At 47.8% G+C, this 17188-nt stretch overlaps 1 protein-coding gene across 1 annotated transcript in view; it reads left to right on the forward strand.

Annotated features, from left to right (window-relative positions):
• The first annotated feature begins 4159 nt into the window (after window positions 1-4159).
• GRAMD1B (GRAM domain containing 1B) overlaps window positions 4160-17188 on the forward strand; it is a 272813-nt gene continuing 259784 nt past the window's right edge. Inside the window, exon 1 of the mRNA XM_070047529.1 lies at window positions 4160-4273. The gene's annotated coding sequence lies outside the window, so the exon portion shown is untranslated. The remainder of the gene's footprint in view (window positions 4274-17188) is intronic.

Genomic DNA, 17188 nt, shown 5'->3' on the forward strand with positions numbered 1-17188 from the left:
AAAAAAAAAAAAAAAAAAAAAAAAAAAAAAAAAAAAAAAAGGAGGGTGGGTATTAACCATTACAGCCCAAGCAGTTTGAAAATGTGCCCTGGACCAATGCAGGGAAGGGAAGGAAAAGCTATCCATCCACAGCCAGTATGAGTTTGTCCATCAGGGGTCTTAGAATGAAGCCACCTCTTGCCTGTTCTTGCCAAGAGGGGAACTTGGGGAAGATCCAGGTGACCTGTTCCCCTTTGATCTGAGGATGCATCTGCTGGACGATTTCCTAGACCTGGAAGCAGGACTGCCCCAGAGCTGAAGATGCGGCAGCTCTAGTCTCCTCTCTGGACGTCATGCAAACTGAGAAGTCACACTGTTTGGTTGAATTTCCAGGGTGCAGCGTAGTTGTCCCTAAATTTGTGTCTCAGATCAGTAGTTTCCTAAAGTGCTCTGTGAGAAAGGATCTCCTGAGTGAATGCGTTTCACAACTGAGGCATGGTAGATGCCTCTCTTGGCAAAATCACAACACTCATAAACATAATAAAGGTTCCAAACAGTCTTGCAATAAAAAGCAAGGAAACAAACAAAAAACCCAAAATGAAACATGTGTGGTTTACTGTCCTGAACTCATTATGTTCCAAATACATCTGACCATAAAACCCTTTGTTGGAATGCCATCTATTAATACTGCAGGGAACTAGGGTTGCGTGGAGCAGATGTCAAGAAACATTCGCATAGTTCAAAGAACACTGGCTAAGGAGGCAAGACACTAGCACCACCCCAGCTTTATTCACGCGTATAGGTCAACTATCCTCTCTGGGCTGCAAAACGAGAAGGCTGACCGATGTAATCTCCTGGCCTCCTTTTAGCTCAATGAATCTATGACGATGGCAACATCTGAAAGAGATAATGAAAGGTTGAAAACCCCTGGAAAACACCTGCCTAGATTCTGGGAATTTAAAACTAGATTTCAAGAAAAATACATGTGTGTTAGGGTATAGTGTCTCTCAGTACATAATAAGTGTTTAATAAATTTTTGTCAAATAAAGGAGGGAATGTGGAAAAGGTATAAATCCACATAAATGAAGCAAACTGGTATAACAGGATCTTAAGTAAAGGATGAATGGGATCAAGTGACTGAGGTGTAGTGGGAAAGCTTCCAGGCAGAAGTAAATTTTGAGCAGCTTAGAAAGAGCAGGAAGGCAAATAACACACACATATACATGCCATTTACTATGTGCCAGATACTTTATAGATTTCATTTTAACCTTGCAACCCCATGAGGATTAGGAAAGTTAAGTAACTTGCTCAGAATCACACTTCCACTGGTGATGAACGGGTTGGAACTAACATATCTGGGATGTTTTAACTTTAAATTCCCAGAATCTGAGCATGCATTACCCAAGTGTTTAAATCTTTCATCATGTGCTATAGTTGTTTTTTTTTTTTTTTTTTTTTTTTTGACAGGCAGAGTTAGTGAGAGAGAGAAAGGTCTTCCTTCCATTGGTTCACCTCCTAAAAGGCCGCTAAGGCTGGCACACTGTGCCGATCCGAAACCAGGAGCTATGTGCCTCCCCCTGGTCTCCCATGCGGGTGCAGGACCCAAGCACTTGGGCCATCCTCCACTGCACTCCCTGGCCACAGCAGAGAGCTGGACTGGAAGAGGAGCAACCAGGACAGAACCGGCCCCCCAACTGGGACTAGAACCGGGGGTGCCGGTGCCGCAGGCAGAAGATTAGCCTAGTGAGCCGCGGCGCTGGCCATGTGCTATAGTTCTGGCCATAGTCATAAAGTCACTGAGCTATAAAAAGGCCTGGAGGGCCGGCGCCCTGGCTCACTAGGCTATTCCTCTGCCTGCGGCACCGGCACCCTGGGTTCTAGTCCCGCTTGGGGCGCCGGTGCTGTCCCGGTTGCTCCTCTTCCAGTCCAGCTCTCTATTGTGGCCCGGGAAGGCAGTGGAGGATGGCCCAAGTGCTTGGGCCCTGCACCTGCGTGAGAGACCAGGAGAAGCACCTGGCTCCTGGCTTCGGATCAGTGCGGTGAGCTGGCCGCAGTGGCCATTGGGGGGTGAACCAACGGAAAAGGAAGACCTTTCTCTCTGTCTCTCTCTCTCTCTCTCACTGTCCACTCTGCCTGTCAAGAAAAAAAAAAAAAAGAGAAAGGCAGATTATATAGGTAGACGTTCTCATTTTTCCTGCAAAGTTCAAACCCTTACTCTGCAACCTGCTTCTCAAAGGCCACCTTTTCCAAAGCAACTCTTTTTGGTTTACAGTACAACTCCAGGGAGGATTTTTTTCCCTAATATTCATTTATTTATTTGAAAGGCAGAGTTACAGAGAGAGGGAGGGAGAGAGAAAGAGAGAGATATCTTCCACCTGCTGATTCACTCCCCAAATGCTTCCAACAGATAGGGTTGGGCCAGGCCAAAGCCAGGAACCTGGAATTCCTTCCCGGTCTCCCACGTGGGTGGCAGGGACTCAAATGTTTGGGTCATCTTTTGCTTTTTTCTCAGGTGCATTATCAGGGAGCTGAATAAGGAGTGGAGCGGCCAGGATGGGCTGCCAGTGCTGCAAGTGGCAGCTTAACCCACCACCTGTACCACCCTGGAGAGGATTTCACTGAAGGTACCATGACTTTCCAAAAGATCGTGTGTGAGAGCAAGCAAAGCACAGGAAGCACCCAGCAGGAGGGAGCTGGGCCCCGAGGAGTCCAGTGGAACACTCCCGGGGAGGGTATCTGTGAGGGAGAAGATTCTGCAGGCGATAATAACATCTTCTGCAAGAGAGGAATTAACACTGCCACGCCCCTCCGCATTCTTCCAGCAAGAAAAGTCTTCTGATTTATAAGCCCAAACCGCCAGGTCGTATTTTAGTGTAGGCGTAAGAAGCAAATGGAGACAACTGTTCTGTTTTGTGGGTGATATGAAAATGTCTGTGTCGTAAGTCGTCAGAATGCCGGGAAGCCCGGAGAGGAAGGTGGAAACTAAGCGGGAAATGGGCCTGTTACAAAGCAGATCTTGTTAGCTGGGCCTCTGGGAGACTGCAGCCAAAGGGCCTCTGTCCACTCCCCCTCTGCAGTCCTGGGAAAGGCGGCCAGCAAGTCAGCACAGGGCCCTTCCCTGTTTCCTTCTTCACCATCTTCCTGGAAGGGCGGGCGGGCAGAGTGCTAACCTGCCAGGCAGCCTGTTCTATTTTCTCCATCAGTGTGCAGGCCACCCCCAGAGACACTGGTGCACCTGGCTCAGAGTCGGACAACTCCGTCTCCTGTGCCCACCCCCGCACACCCAGCCCCAGATAACCGCGTTGTCAGGTGCGGGAACTTGGATGCCCTGACCTTGGGATAACTCCACTTCCCCTCGAAGAGCTGTGTGATCCTGAGTTTCACTTTTCTTTTCTAGAAAATGAACCCCATGGCTCATCGGTGCCGTCCTATTTTGCTGAGCCTGGAAGCCACACTGCATAGCCTGGAAGCCACCGGGCGCTCAAGAGCCCGCGGGTCACCTGTGGCCTTGGGCTCCTCTCCGCCATTTGCCTTTCCCTGCACCGTCTTCCAGAGCTTGGTGAACTGGAGTCCAGGTGGGCTACTATCTCCCACTGCCCGCAAGGCAGTGGCGATTCTGGCGTGGGTTTCTGCACTAAAGTTGCTGGTCAGATTTGATAGAGCTGCTGGTTTTGACAGGAACGGCCTGGTGTGTGTCCACCGCAGTGCTCAATGTTGGAGGAGCCACACCGGCAGGGAGAATCCAGGCAGCGCGAGAGGGCTCACCCCGAGGGGGAGGGGAGGCGGAGGCGGGGAGCGGGGGAGAGGGCCCGAGGCCGGCGAGCGGGAGGCTAGAGCGAGCGGAAACCACAGAGGTAGAGTCTGGGACGACACCGAGGAACGCAGCCGCACGGGGAGGGGGCAGTGCACAGCCCAGGAGGACGCGCTGCGGTAGCGCCTAGCCCCGGAGCCTGGAGCGTCGGAGCCCAAGGAGCCCGGGGGAGTTCCGCTTCCTCCCGCCCCGCCGCCCCCGCCCCGGCGGGGCGCACGACGCCGTCCCGGCTCCGCGCGCGCCCTGCGCCCTGGCCCGGCGCGGCACTGGTGCCAGAGCTCGGCTGCGGCCCCCCCACCCCGGCCGCTCCGGGCGCGAGCTCCTCCTCCCCTCCGCCGGATGGGACTAGCTCTCCCCCTTTGCAAAGCCAGGCTCGCGGGAGATGTGCTGAGCAGTAGCCAGCAGCTGGTGCGCCCCGGACACCGCCGACCTCGGCGCGCCGCGACCCGTGAGCCCAATGAGCGCCTCCCCCAGCAGACCCAGGTAAGAACTTCCCGAGTCCTGAGAGGGACACACCTGGATGCCGGGGTGATGAGGAGGGATCCTGGTGAAACTGGAAGCTGTGGAAACCTGAAGGGGTGGGGGTGGGGTGCTGTTTGTTCTCACCCGAATTTTCTCAGGGCAAGAGCAAAGTTAGCAGAGGGCGCAGTAAAGCTATTAACATGGATGTGGCTGGCTGAGGTGGCGGACACCTAGGAGTTGGTGTCCCCTGGAAACCACAGAGATAGGCTACCTCCTGGGAGTGTTTCCGGAGGGGGCAGCTGAGCCGGCTTGTTTCCTCAGTCAGGACTGGAGATGTGCCCAGGACAAGGGGTGAAGGCAGGGTTGAGGGCATGGAGCTTGTGTCTGCTTCACTCCACCTTTCTGGCGAAAGTCTTAAGCTGGAGCACCGGCTGCCATTACCCTGCCTGGCTGCTCCTACCCATCTTAACACGTGTTCCCCTTGCGTGGTAGAAGTCTAAGATTTGGCGGGTGCACATGGTGGGATTTATCTGAAGGTACCTAGTGGGGCTCAGGAGAGGCTCTGCGGTTTGTAATTCCCTCCTAGAATGCAGGTGAAAGCTTCGGCCATGGGAGGACCTCTTGGTTTGGACCTAGGAGTGCATGGGGTTCCGTTCCAGTGGACACAGAGCTACACTTGCGAAGTAGAGGAAGGGGTGGGAAAGGGTGGCCGTTAGGATGAAGTTGTTAGATCTCAAACCAGTGGTTTGCAGCCATCAGCCAACCTCATGCCTGGGGAAACCTCAGTCTTCCAGAAGTCCCTTAGCAGGGTGCATGTGCTCCCAGGAAACAGAACATATGGTTGATTGCGTCCTCCGGGCGCAATGATTTCTGCTGGACCTGGAGCAGTTGTGAAACACATCTCCATCCCAGGCCCATACTGGAGAGGGACAGAGTGGGAGGACTGTACAGATCACATATGCTTGGAAGATCCCTAGGGTTTTTTCCAAGGAAATAATAATCTTTTAAAAGGTTTGTAAAAAAATAATGAAATGTTTTCATGACAGCAGCAGATGTAAAACTCCCACCACTCTGGGTGAGGACAAAGAAGTTCCTGTAGGGGGCTGAGCTGGCCACTCTGCTGTCGCCTACATGGGCACACCCCCTCCTGGGGGCTTTTCTGGAGGGGCACGTCTCAGCTGGGCCTCCCTCTAGGGGTTCGGGCAGCTGAGTGTTGGAAATAAGTTAAGCATGTGTTTCAGTCCCTAACCCCTACCCCAAGGTCCCACTTTGCCCCTTGTCTGATTCAGAGGCTCAACAGTGGACCAGGCGTAGTCAGAGAGGAACTTGCACTTTCTAGTGTTAAATCTGTCTTCACTTAGTAGCATTTGGGAGGTTAGAGGACACGGTGGAAACACGTGGCATGGGGCTGTTGAGTGAGCAATGCAACCTGTTCTTTTGGTGAGGTGAACGTTCACTCCCTTTGGCTGTGCCTCCCACCTTTGTTCCTTCCTTGAAGATGGGTCTCTTGCTCATACCGGATGTCACTATCCATCTCACCCTCACTGCTTCTCAGAACTTTCTAGCTGCCTGTGATGGTTTATGGTGAGTTCACCACTGCTTGCTTGCCTAAGGCCCCTTCCCTTGCCTTATTTATTTTGTAACTTGCTCAGAAGATCTCATCTTTAAACTGCAATTTGAGTGGAGAGCTCTGCTGGACATCATTTGTGCTCAGGAGATCCAGGGTCTCCAAAGGACAAGTGGAAGTTCTGGTTTCTCCGGCCCACACGCAAAAGCTGTTTGGTTTTGGAGATTTGAGTGTTAGTGCTGGGAAGAAACCATTATAGGTGATCAGTACCTCGCCAGACTGGGCTCCGTTTTAGTTTCTCCAGTTGCTTGTTTGGCTGCTTATTCAGGTGTATTCAAGGGTCATGTTCCTTGAATGAAATCACATCTTTATAAGGAGATGGCATTGGTCCCGGCCACTGCCTGCCAACCTTTGCTTTCAGGCCATAGCAATCATTTGGTGTCTTTGCAGATTAGCTCGCTGCTGACTGCCATCACACACGTCTGCACCAGGGGGACTTGTAACGGAAGTCACCAGCCTCAGGGCTGCAGCTGCACTCCAGAGGTGTTCCCACTGCTCTGCTCCCTCTCTGCACAGGTGGCCTAAGCTCTTGGTGGCTTAGGGCTGCTATTTTCAATTCTGCTACAAATGGTCCCTCTTCCCACTTCCCCCACCCCTTCAGGAGTCCCTGTCTCTTTGGGGGTGCCTGCTGCATTTTATACTCTTGGTTTGGTTTTTGTAAATCTTCACCTCGCACAGGATCTTTTCCTTCTTTCCTTTCTCCTTTTGGCACCTGTGGATTGATACTTCAGGAACCATATTTCTTTTTCTGCCTATATATAGCCATTCTTCGAATGAATAGATGCATAAGTTCCTTGATTTGATACAGCAAAACAGAACCACCGCATGCATCTTTTAGCTGCTAGGGTTCCATATGCCCTTTATTTTGGTGGATCTAAGGCTCAGGCTTGTGCTTGTGCAGCATGCCCCAATATTGGCTCTGCTGTGTGCTTGAGGGATATGTGCAATACCATTGCATAATGAGTAATCTGCATAATGAATGAGCATTGCCTATAAAAGGCAGGAGGTGTGCAAACAGCAAAGAGAGAGAGGAAAGAGAAGTGTTTTAGGAAATGGTATCCTGAGTAGGCACAGGCTCTTATGAGGGTCACATTGATTTACTGAAGTCTCACTGGGGTGTGTGAAAATAGGGTTCTTTAAGCCGGCGCCGCGGCTCACCAGGCTAATCCTCCGCCTTGCGGCGCCAGCACACCGGGTTCTAGTCCCGGTCGGGGCACCGGTTCTGTCCTAGTTACCCCGCTTCCAGGCCAGCTCTCTGCTGTGGCCCGGGAAGGCAGTGGAGGATGGCCCAAGTGCTTGGGCCCTGCACCCCATGGGAGACCAGGAGAAGCACCTGGCTCCTGCCATCGGATCAGCGCGGTGCGCCGGCCACAGCACGCTGGCTGCAGCGGCCATTGGAGGGTGAACCAACGGCAAAAGGAAGACCTTTCTCTCTGTCTCTCTCACTGTCCACTCTGCCTGTCAAAAAAAAAAAAAATAGGGTTCTTTAGATGGGGAGACACCTGGCAGTAGACATAAGCATGGTTCTGGAAGTCAGCTATAAATACAGAAACTTAAGTTCTTTTCTAGAATGAGTTGAGATTGATGAATCTAGGCCTTTTCTCTGAGGGTTTCCTCAAAACAACACTGAAGCGTTATCTTCAAAGAGAACATCACCAGTGCTCCACAGCATGGAACCAAGGACGTGTCCTGTTCATGGGCACCAAGGGCCAGGGGTGCATCCAAGGCATAGTCGGCGAGCTCAGCTGCATTGATTTCATCAGCCATATTTAAAAATGGTTTTATTTACTTGCTTTTATTTATTTGAGAGACTCAGAGACAGAGAGAGACATCTTCCATCTACTGGTTCACTCCCCAAATACCCACAGCAGCTGTGGCTGGGCCAGGCTGAAACCAGGAGCTGGGAGCTCAACCCAGGTGTCCCATGTAAGTGGCAGGGAACCAAGTACTTGACACCCTGCTGCCACCCAGGGTGCACGTTAGCCAGAAGCTGGAATCGGAAGCAGAGGCAGGATTTGAACCTAGGTGCTTTGATATGTGATGTGGGGTCCAAGGCAGCATCTTTTTTATTTCTTTTAATATTTATTTGAAAGGCAGAGTTACAGAGGAGAGAGAGAGAGAGAGAGAGATCTTACATCCCTTGGTTCAGTCCTCAAATGCCCACTACAGCTGGGGCTGGGCTAGGCTGAAGCCAGGAGGCTGGAACTCCTGCTGGGTCTCCTGCATGGGTAGCAGGGACCCAAAGAAGTGAGCCATCTCCTGCTGCTCTCCCAGGTGCGTTAGCAGGGAGCGAGATCACAAGGGGAGCAGCCAAGACTACAACAGGTGCTCATACGGGATGCCTGAATGTCAGGCAGCGGCTTAACCTGCTTCACCATGACTCTGGCCCCACAGGCAGCAACTTAACCAAACTACTGTCATATTAACAACCCGAGTCCTGTGGTTTGCAACTAGGTCAAATAGCGGGACCTTCCTGAGACCCCAGCAGGCAGGAAGCAGGCAGCATCTCTCTGCTCAGCACCTCTGTGGGTTTTCTGTGTAGCTACGGAGCCTCTGGTAAAAGAAGTGTTCCCTTTCAGAGCTGAGATTGTGACGTGGAGGTGACTGTGGGCTTCAAGGGTCAAGATTAGAGAGTGCAACTTTAACACTCGCTGGTAAAAATTCACGACAATAAAAACTGATTTGTCCAAAACGCAGAACCAGACCTGCCTGCCCCCTTCCCCTGCTGCTCACCAGGAGTTGCTGGTCTCAGTAAGTACTTAACGTCTTCAGCTGGATAAGGATGTGTGGGAAAGGCAGCCCGGTCGATCATCTCTGTGCGATCAAATTGGTCTGTGAAATCCCTTCTTTCTATCCTTGTCCATGTCAGGGACCTGGGGAAGGGGTGGGGGTACAGGTAGGGGTGGGAGTGAGGGGAGAGCCACTCTTGGGGAAGTTTGTGAGATCTTGCACACCTGCTGATGGGAAGGCTGTTAGCCCAGGTGAGGGCGCTGGAGACATGGGAGCAGAATCGTCCCTGGGAGGGAGAAAAAAAGAGAAATGGCACTGGCGAAATGATGGAGGGGAGGGCGGGGCAACAGAGACAGCGTGGGAGCCAAGTGGGAGGAGGGAGAGGAAACAGATGGAAAGAGAGGAAGGTGCAACGGAGTGCATGCAAGCAAAGGCCAGAGCGGCAAAGAGCAGAAGATAAGTAGAGGCGGCATCTTGCTTCCAGGTCTCCTCCCTTCCCTGTTTTTTGGTAGACGGAGAAGGCAGGCGAGCCGGAGGAACGGTGTGGTTTGTGTGCTTTGGAGGCTTCTCATTGAAGCTGTCAAGCTCAACCCCTCACGGCGGCTCGTTCTATTTTTACATTTTTGCAGAATTGAAATTAAACAAATGACCCCGGGATGGCGTTTTCATGAAGATTTTATCCAGCACACCCACACAGCCAGTGCCAGGGTGGCTGAACATTTAGCATAATATTCTGTTTAATCAGATAAGAAGGCATCCTCGAGAGAGTGGCAGGCACACAGCCTGGGCTTTGATAATCGCCTATGAAGCACTGCATTGATGAGCGTGGGCCAACGCCAGAGAGGAACCGTGTTCTCTGGCCTGGTTGGCAGGCACAACTCCAGTTAACTCAATTCTGGCGGAGCTTAGCTTTCCCTTCTCAGACTTTTTTTTGCACAAGGTTTGATTCCAGCTATTGTGAGTCTTCTTGGTCCAGTTCTCCTTGGAGATCTCATTGTTAGGAAAAAAAAAATGGTTTGCCTTGGCTGAACTTGGCTTTAGTGGAAACCCTGCTTCGAGTTCGGGCATTCACCTTACTTTTTTTTTTTTTTTAAGATTTATTTATATATTTGAAAGGCAGAGTTACACAGAGAGAGAAGGAGAGGCAGAAAGAGATAGAGAGAGAGGTCTTCCATCCACTAGTTCACTTCCCAACTGGCTGCAGTGGCCAGAGCTGTGCTTAGCTGAAGCCAGGAGTCAGGAGCTTCTTTCGGGTTTCCCATGTGGGTACAGGGGCCCAAGCACTTAAGTCATCTTCTACTGCTTTCCCAGGCCATAGCAGAGAGCTGGATCGGAAGTGGAGCAGCTGGGACTAGAACCAGTGCCCATATGGGGGTGCCAGTGCTGCAGGCAATGGCTTTACCTGCTATGCCACAGTGCCAGCCCCTACCTTACTTTCTGTCCTCATCAAGGAAGTTGATGGCTACTTTGCTGGTGTGACAGTGTTTAGACAGCAAGCCTAATGAGGTAGTTGTACATCTCGTGCTTGGTGAGAACACAGAGCGGATCGTGGTTTATTGGTTTAGACATAGACTTACACCCTGAAATCCTGAGAGACTTAGTAGCAATTAAATGCATGCCGCTTTGCACATAGCCATTCTTCTGGAGGGAAAAAGCAACAGTGCATGTTAGAGGGACCAATGAATCAGACAAGGTTGGTTGGATAGATGTAAAAATGTAAGACTCTTCAGAAGGCTTGTTTCAACCCTGCACATGTTTGTGCTTCATAGAGTGTTTATGGGTTATTTTTCCTGCTACATGTAGGGTTTATATACTTGCCTTGCTACCAGCCTCTAGAATGCTGTTTTGGTGAGTGCTGTGTCTAGACTGGGTAGTGACAGAAACTGCTGCTCAATCAGTTCTGACTTCAGATGGGGCGACGGATGGAACAGCTGGACTCAGCCAGGGACTCTTCTTCCTGCGGGGTAGCCTTACAGAGCTGGATCTTTCCCTCCAGAACTAAACAGGCTGAGTAGCCAGGGAATATTCCCTGCAGTGACTATAAAAAGGTATCTTCGTCTCTGACACGGGGAGTGATCGACAGCATTGACATGAGCCATGTGGATATGTGTTCAAAGGCCCGCGGAAATGAAGCATTGACAGTCCATTACAGGGAAAGCGGAAGCCAATTTTCTTCCCCCACTTTCATCAGACATCCATGTGTCTTTTCTCTCCATATTCTTTCTTCTTGGCTATCTGGCTCAGGCAGTTTGTCTGGCATGGCTTTGAAGTCAAAGAACCTTTTTAATGCATCTTGGGAAGAAGGGGAAAAAGATAAACCCAGGTCAGGATTTCTTTTAGTACCAACAAATTTGAAGTCTCCTGTGTCTCTTGCTCAGTTGTGCTCAGTGAGAATTTGCAAGGTGAGTTCCTTAACTTGTTTGGGAGTAGAGAGGTTATACAGAGTTTGTATCCAAAAGCATCCATTTTCTTGGTGAGGGTGACAAAATTAGCCCTCTCATGGGTGTGATCAGTGACCAAAAGCACTCCTGAACTCTTCATTATTGTTATTTTATTACAGTTTGAGTATACCTTATCCCAAATGCCTGAGATCAGAAATCTTCTGGATTTAAGATTTTTTAAAATTTGATTTCAGAATATTTTCTTATATGAGTACAGAATAAGATATATTGGGGATGAGAACCAAGTCTAAGCAGGAATTTCATTTGTATTATACATATTTTGTGCACCTATCCTGGAGATAATTTTAAACAATGTTTTTAATGCACCCGTGTTTTTGACTGCAATTCTTCACATGAGGTCAGTTGTGGAAATTCCCACTTGTGGCATTACATCAGCACTCAAAATGATGTGGATTTTGGTGCATTTTGGATTTTTCATACTAGAGATGTTCAACCTGTACCAAGATGTCATTTGTATCATGAGTTATCACTCTTATGCACAATGAATATTATCCTCATTTTGTAGTTGTTGAAAGTGATACATAGACACAGTAGGCTCAAGAACAGACAGGCAGTAAGTGGTAGAGCCAGAACTTATAATCCATGTTTTATTTTTAAATACTATGATTTTCCACACCAATGCAGATTTCATCCTAAATTCTCAGTGCCATATTTTTTTCATAGTCTTTCTTATCATCTGTCACTAATTCTCTACTTCTGCAGGTGGGGGTGTATCAGCACCACCTTTCAGTTGGCACACAAAGGGGTTCCCTAAAATAGGGATACCTATGTAAACCACATTAAAGGAATTTAGAACAGGAAAGTAAACTCTATCAGTTTCCTTGAGACCTACTAGTCTTTCTTTTAGGTTTTGGCATGTCATTCACTGCAAGTTGTCTTGACATTTAAGTCATTAAAATGCTGAAAGTTGGCATTACACCTGGTCTATATGACTGTGATATTCCTCCTTTCCTTGTAGGTGATCCTGACCAGGTGAGTCCTGCACCACAGCCTGTTCCAGCTTGAACAGTGGTTAAGTTTGTGTAAGGCAAAGAAATTACAGCAGAATTTGAGGGAGATTACCACTTCCAAAAGAGAGCTCAGGCAAGTCCCTTAGGATTCAAACCTATAAATCAGTCTTTTGAGTCTGTCTTCATTTTGGCTGGGACCATCCCTTCCATTTGAACTCAGTTGGCAACAGTCAATGGAGAATGTTAATTTCTGGTCCTGCCTGGTCTTTTGCATGCATGAGCTCCCTGCTGTTTGTCTGAGAAAGTACAAACCCAGGTAAATAAGGCTGTGCTGAGGGCTTTATTTAGCAGTTAGACCAACCCAAGCTGAATAATGTATTTTTGCTTGTCAGAAAGCAGGAATAAGTCAGAAGGAATGGCAGGACTATTTTCTTAGAGGGTGATGAAACTAGAGGGCTTATAAAAATGGGTTTAGAAATAATTTTACCTACTTCTTTTCTCTCTCTGGAAGTATGATAATTCTCAAGACATCTGTATGCTGCATGGACCCGAGTGCGTAACATGAGGGCTGGGTTTTGGCTCTTTTAGCTGAAGCCTGATCTCTCTTAGCAACAGCTGAATTCAATAAAGGCGTTGAAAGTTTGGTTTAGTGTGTTCCTCTGCATCCAAGTGATGGCGTTGTGGTCAAGTTTGGGCAGCTGATTTGAGCAGAATATAAAACATTGTGCAAGCAAGCCTGAAACAGGAGAGAGAAGAATCCATACATTTGCACTTTTTATGAATTTTATTCTCATGTGGGCAATGGAAAGGAGCTGATGGATTGGGATCTAGGTTTTCCAGATCACTGGTGAAGTGTCCTTGTCTCCTGTTCCTTTCTATGAGAGCATCGTAGCTCTACCAATTGTGGCAGGAGGTAGTGTGTTCTTACCCTCGTTTTATTCTGTCCTTGTTTATTTCTGTTGTGCTTTTGCAATAAACATTTACTAAGCAAGAAGTAAGGTAGGTGTTGGGGATACAGAGTTAAAGAAGGAAGATAAACATAAAGTAGAAGAATCAAAGATACCTTGTTAGTAACTATAAAGAGGAAGGAAAAAGTGTGCTAGGAGCATGGGATCCTAGGCAGGGAGCAGAATGGTCCAGGTGAATCTGAGAAGGCTTTTTCAGAAGAGATTGTATTGGAGCTGAGTTTTAAAAGGTGAGTAGGCGTGTTCCAGATGGAAAAGGGTGGAATCATATTTCAGGCACGGGGATAGCATGTGCAGAAACATGGAGAAGTAGGAGACTTCATGTGCTTGTGAAGAGTTGCTGAGTCAGGCCATAGGGTGTGCTTCCAAGAGAGGTGATGAGGCTTGAGCAATGAGGTGGAGTCAGATTGTGAGGGTCCAGGTATGTGGCAACAAACTCTTTTCAGCATGAGAATAAGAAGAGCAGATTCATTTCTAGGAAGATAACTCTGGCACCAGTGTGGGCGATGAACAGAAACAGAGGAGTGTCTGAAGCGATGGTGGATACCCATAAAGAGGGCTGCTGAGTGTTCTGGTTGAGATTTGATGGACTTGAACTCTGGCAAGAAAAGTTGGGAAGTACCATCCAGATGGGGCAGTTAGTTAAGAAGAGTCATGGAAATTGGTGGCAGGTGGATGATAGAGATTGAAGGAAGGAAGAAGAAGAGCACAGATTACATTAATGTTCCAGGTTGATGCTGTCTGGATGAGGTCAACACCCATACCTTAAGATATGAAGTAAAAAAAGAGGCAAGGTTGAAAGCTAAGGTAATGAGATAAAAGTTTGAGCAGGATGAGGACTGAAAGGAGGCCACTGGGATGGAGACGTAGGGGATCATCAGTAAATGTGACAAAAATAGTTTCAGTTGTGAGGGAAGGCGGCATAGTAGCAAGAGAGCAACATTGCACAGAGCTTAGAAGTAGAAGGCAGCAGAATGATTGAGGTTACTGCTCTTAACATTTGAAAGAAAATAGGGAAATGGAATGACAAATTACAAGAGCAGAAATAGGAGAATCACTTGAATATGTTAATAAAGGCCTAGCTAGAAAGGATGAGATTGAGGATACTGTAAAGACAAGAGTAGAGTCCATGAGAACTCAGGAGGCAGTAGAATGTGGAAAACAAAGGATAAGAAGAAGAAGACCAGAAACTGGAGGGATTATATTTGTAGAGGGAGGAGTGCAATGGAGCCATCATTTATGGCTTACCAGGCATTGTGCTAAGTATTTAACATTCATTGAGTTATTTTTCATTAAAACCTCTTCTGGGAAGAGAAGGAAAGCCCCTTCGGTGGGAAAGTGGGTTGTGAGTGTAGGATGGGTCCTGCTTTCAGAAGGGAGGGCATGGAGCACCCTGGAAGTTGCCTGGAGAGGTAACTCCTGTTTCCTCCAAAGGGGAAGTGAGGTCCCTGCCTGGGAGCAGCGGTGAGAGCAGTAGGGAGTTCAAGAAGAGTGGAAAAGTTTTGGAGAGTCAAAATTGTTGACTAACAAGCAAAAGATTTCCCCACAGTGCTGATAGCTGTTGGAGTGGGAAAGCGTGTTCTGACCTTTACCCATGTTCAAGAGCAGGACAGAAAGGGCGGTTGGCTGGGTCCCCCTGGGAGAGGTGTATTGGCAAAGTTTGGGAGAGTCAGAGGGTGTTGGGAGTGCTGGTGAGACTATTGAACTGGACAGAGGGGAAAGTAAAGCTAGAAGGTGGCTGATAAACTGGGAGAATAAGACAGAAGAGAGGAAAGGGAGGAATAGACTGAAGACTTTGAATGCATTTGAAATTGAAATCCTGACAGATCTCAGAGGTGCCTTGAGATGCTTGATTAACATCTGGCTGAAAGGTTGCTTCAGTAGGATGTGGGTCATTGACCACTTACCTTCAATTGGCATTTGTCTTATGTTATCAAAAGTTGGAGCTGTTTATTCTTGAATGAGTGGCTGAGAAAGACTATGAAAGTCAGCATTAAGCAGTGTCTATCCATCTTGGATTGGATGTGAGCCTCTCTGGAAGTAGGATATTGTGCAGGGTGGTCCATCTCTCTAGGTCTTAAAATTGTGTAGAGGTACAGAGCGCTGTCAATAGATATTTTGAGCAGTTTCTGAAATATTTGATTGCAAGTCTTTTCTCCCTTGGCCTTTTGAAGGCCCAAGCCACATAATCATTTTTTAAAAAATGGATTGTATTATTTTATTTTATTTTATTTTGTCACAATGCCTTAAGGTACATTTGTCCTTTCCAAAGAACAGTTCCTATCTCTTACATCATGAAATCTTAGGTTTGTGAAATGAATTTTCTAGGTCATTCCCCATGCCTCCACTCCAGCCAAATAATACAATGCTTCTCATTTTCATCCATTCTGGTATATTTTGTGGGCTTGATCACCTCAAAGCCACATGCTTCCTGCAGATTGGTGTCGCCAGAAGCCAGGAGTGTGGTGGTCCTGCTGAGGCATACAAAAGGTCTTTCTCTTGTTCAGGGAACAGCACCAGCAGGTGAGCCCCCTGCTTGTCTAGCCCTTTCTGACTGTTCTACTAGAGTTCTCTAGGATTGGTCTGTCCTCACTCTCTGTCCCTATTCAAGGTTCAGCCTCAGGCTTCCATCTCTGCATGCTGTTTTCTGGATCCCTGTAATATCCATAATTTGGTATAGTCATTGTCTCTGTTCTGCATACAGATACCCAAAGAACACAGGATTCTAGGTATCTGTGAACAGTTGACATCATCCAGAAAGAGCTTTCAAAATCAGATAAAAAGTCTGAGCTGTATTTTGTCTGCCTGTTTGTGCACCTCTGGTACAGAGCACTGCAACAAGATTCCACGATATTCTTCTGTGTCAGTGCAACCCCTCCTTGCAGGTCTGATTTTTTCCTCCTTTATTACACTCAGAGACCTATTGCAATTATACATGGCTTTAATTTTGAGGCCAAGCACAATGACACAGAAAATAATCTGTTAGAGTCTCTTTCTAATTACTCAGTCATTCCTTGTTTTTGTGGTGAATTCTGGATAAGAAATCACAAAAATTAGGATCTCTGATGCCCTTTGTGGCTTTACCTTTGTGTATACCTGGCCACTTAGAAGCCTAGAATCACTTTATCTATTTCCAGAGGAAGAAAAGGAGGCTAAGAAAAAAAAAAGCCACTCATTCAGGTTCATACATCTGACTGGTAGTGGGGTTGCAGCCGTCTGGGGAGGTGCCCCACCCTCCATTGCTGGAGAAAGGTACTTGGAGATGCTGTAGAGTGGTGTTCCTACTTAGACGGCAGCATAAGGGGTGACGTGTAAGTATTCTGGTCCTCTGTTTACCATATCTGCACATTTTTCATGTTACACCCATTGAGTCTGTGGCCTCCTCTCCTTCTGTGGTGGGTGTGTGCTTAAGGAAGAGTAATTTGAGCAAGAAGATTTTGTTTTACCACCATTTTACAAATCCTATGCATATTTGTAACAAAAATGAATTCTTTGATGATTTGTAATATGTCACCCTCTGTTCATAGACAGAGATTTGTGTTGATAATTGAGAGCCAACCTTTTCCAAAACATCCTTGGTTTCTCATACAGCAGAGAAATTAGATCCAAGTAGAGCTGCAATATAGAGTATACCTGTCTTTTAGCTGGAAGGTTTGGGGTGTGGATAAACTAGATAGTGTGGATCTGAATTTCTTGATTGCTGTTTGTCTCTCTTCCTGTTTCCAGCCAGTGAAGGCTTGGCACATGCCCTGTGACCTGCCCCAGTGGGGGAATCTGAATCCATGCTATTACTACTCCAGCTTCCCCTTTCAGAAGAGGTGGAAGTTCTTGCAAATCACTGCTTAGGGCTTTGTGGGTCAGTTTGGTGGAGTAGGCGCTTATTGCTGTAGAAGCAGGCACTATGCATATGTCCCTCACTTGGATTTTTGTCACCCTGAAGGAAAGGAATCTTGGAGAAGAATAAAATGTGCTTATAAAGAAGGAGAGCTCCAAGGGTATCTTTTCCATATAATGCTTGTGCATGGCTGGGAGATCATTGGAACACGGACAGGAAAACTTATGGGGACCAACTACATTGCTCCTAAGAAAGTTGAGGAAATCCTCTGAGACAGTTTCCAGGCCTCCAAACTCTGCCTCCCTAATAAGTTAGCTGTAGCTTGAGGGCCCTAAAAATTTAGCTGTACAGAACTCATGGTCACTTT

Source organism: Oryctolagus cuniculus, chromosome 1 (assembly GCF_964237555.1).
Source record: "Oryctolagus cuniculus chromosome 1, mOryCun1.1, whole genome shotgun sequence".
Classification (NCBI taxonomy): Eukaryota; Metazoa; Chordata; class Mammalia; order Lagomorpha; family Leporidae; genus Oryctolagus; species Oryctolagus cuniculus.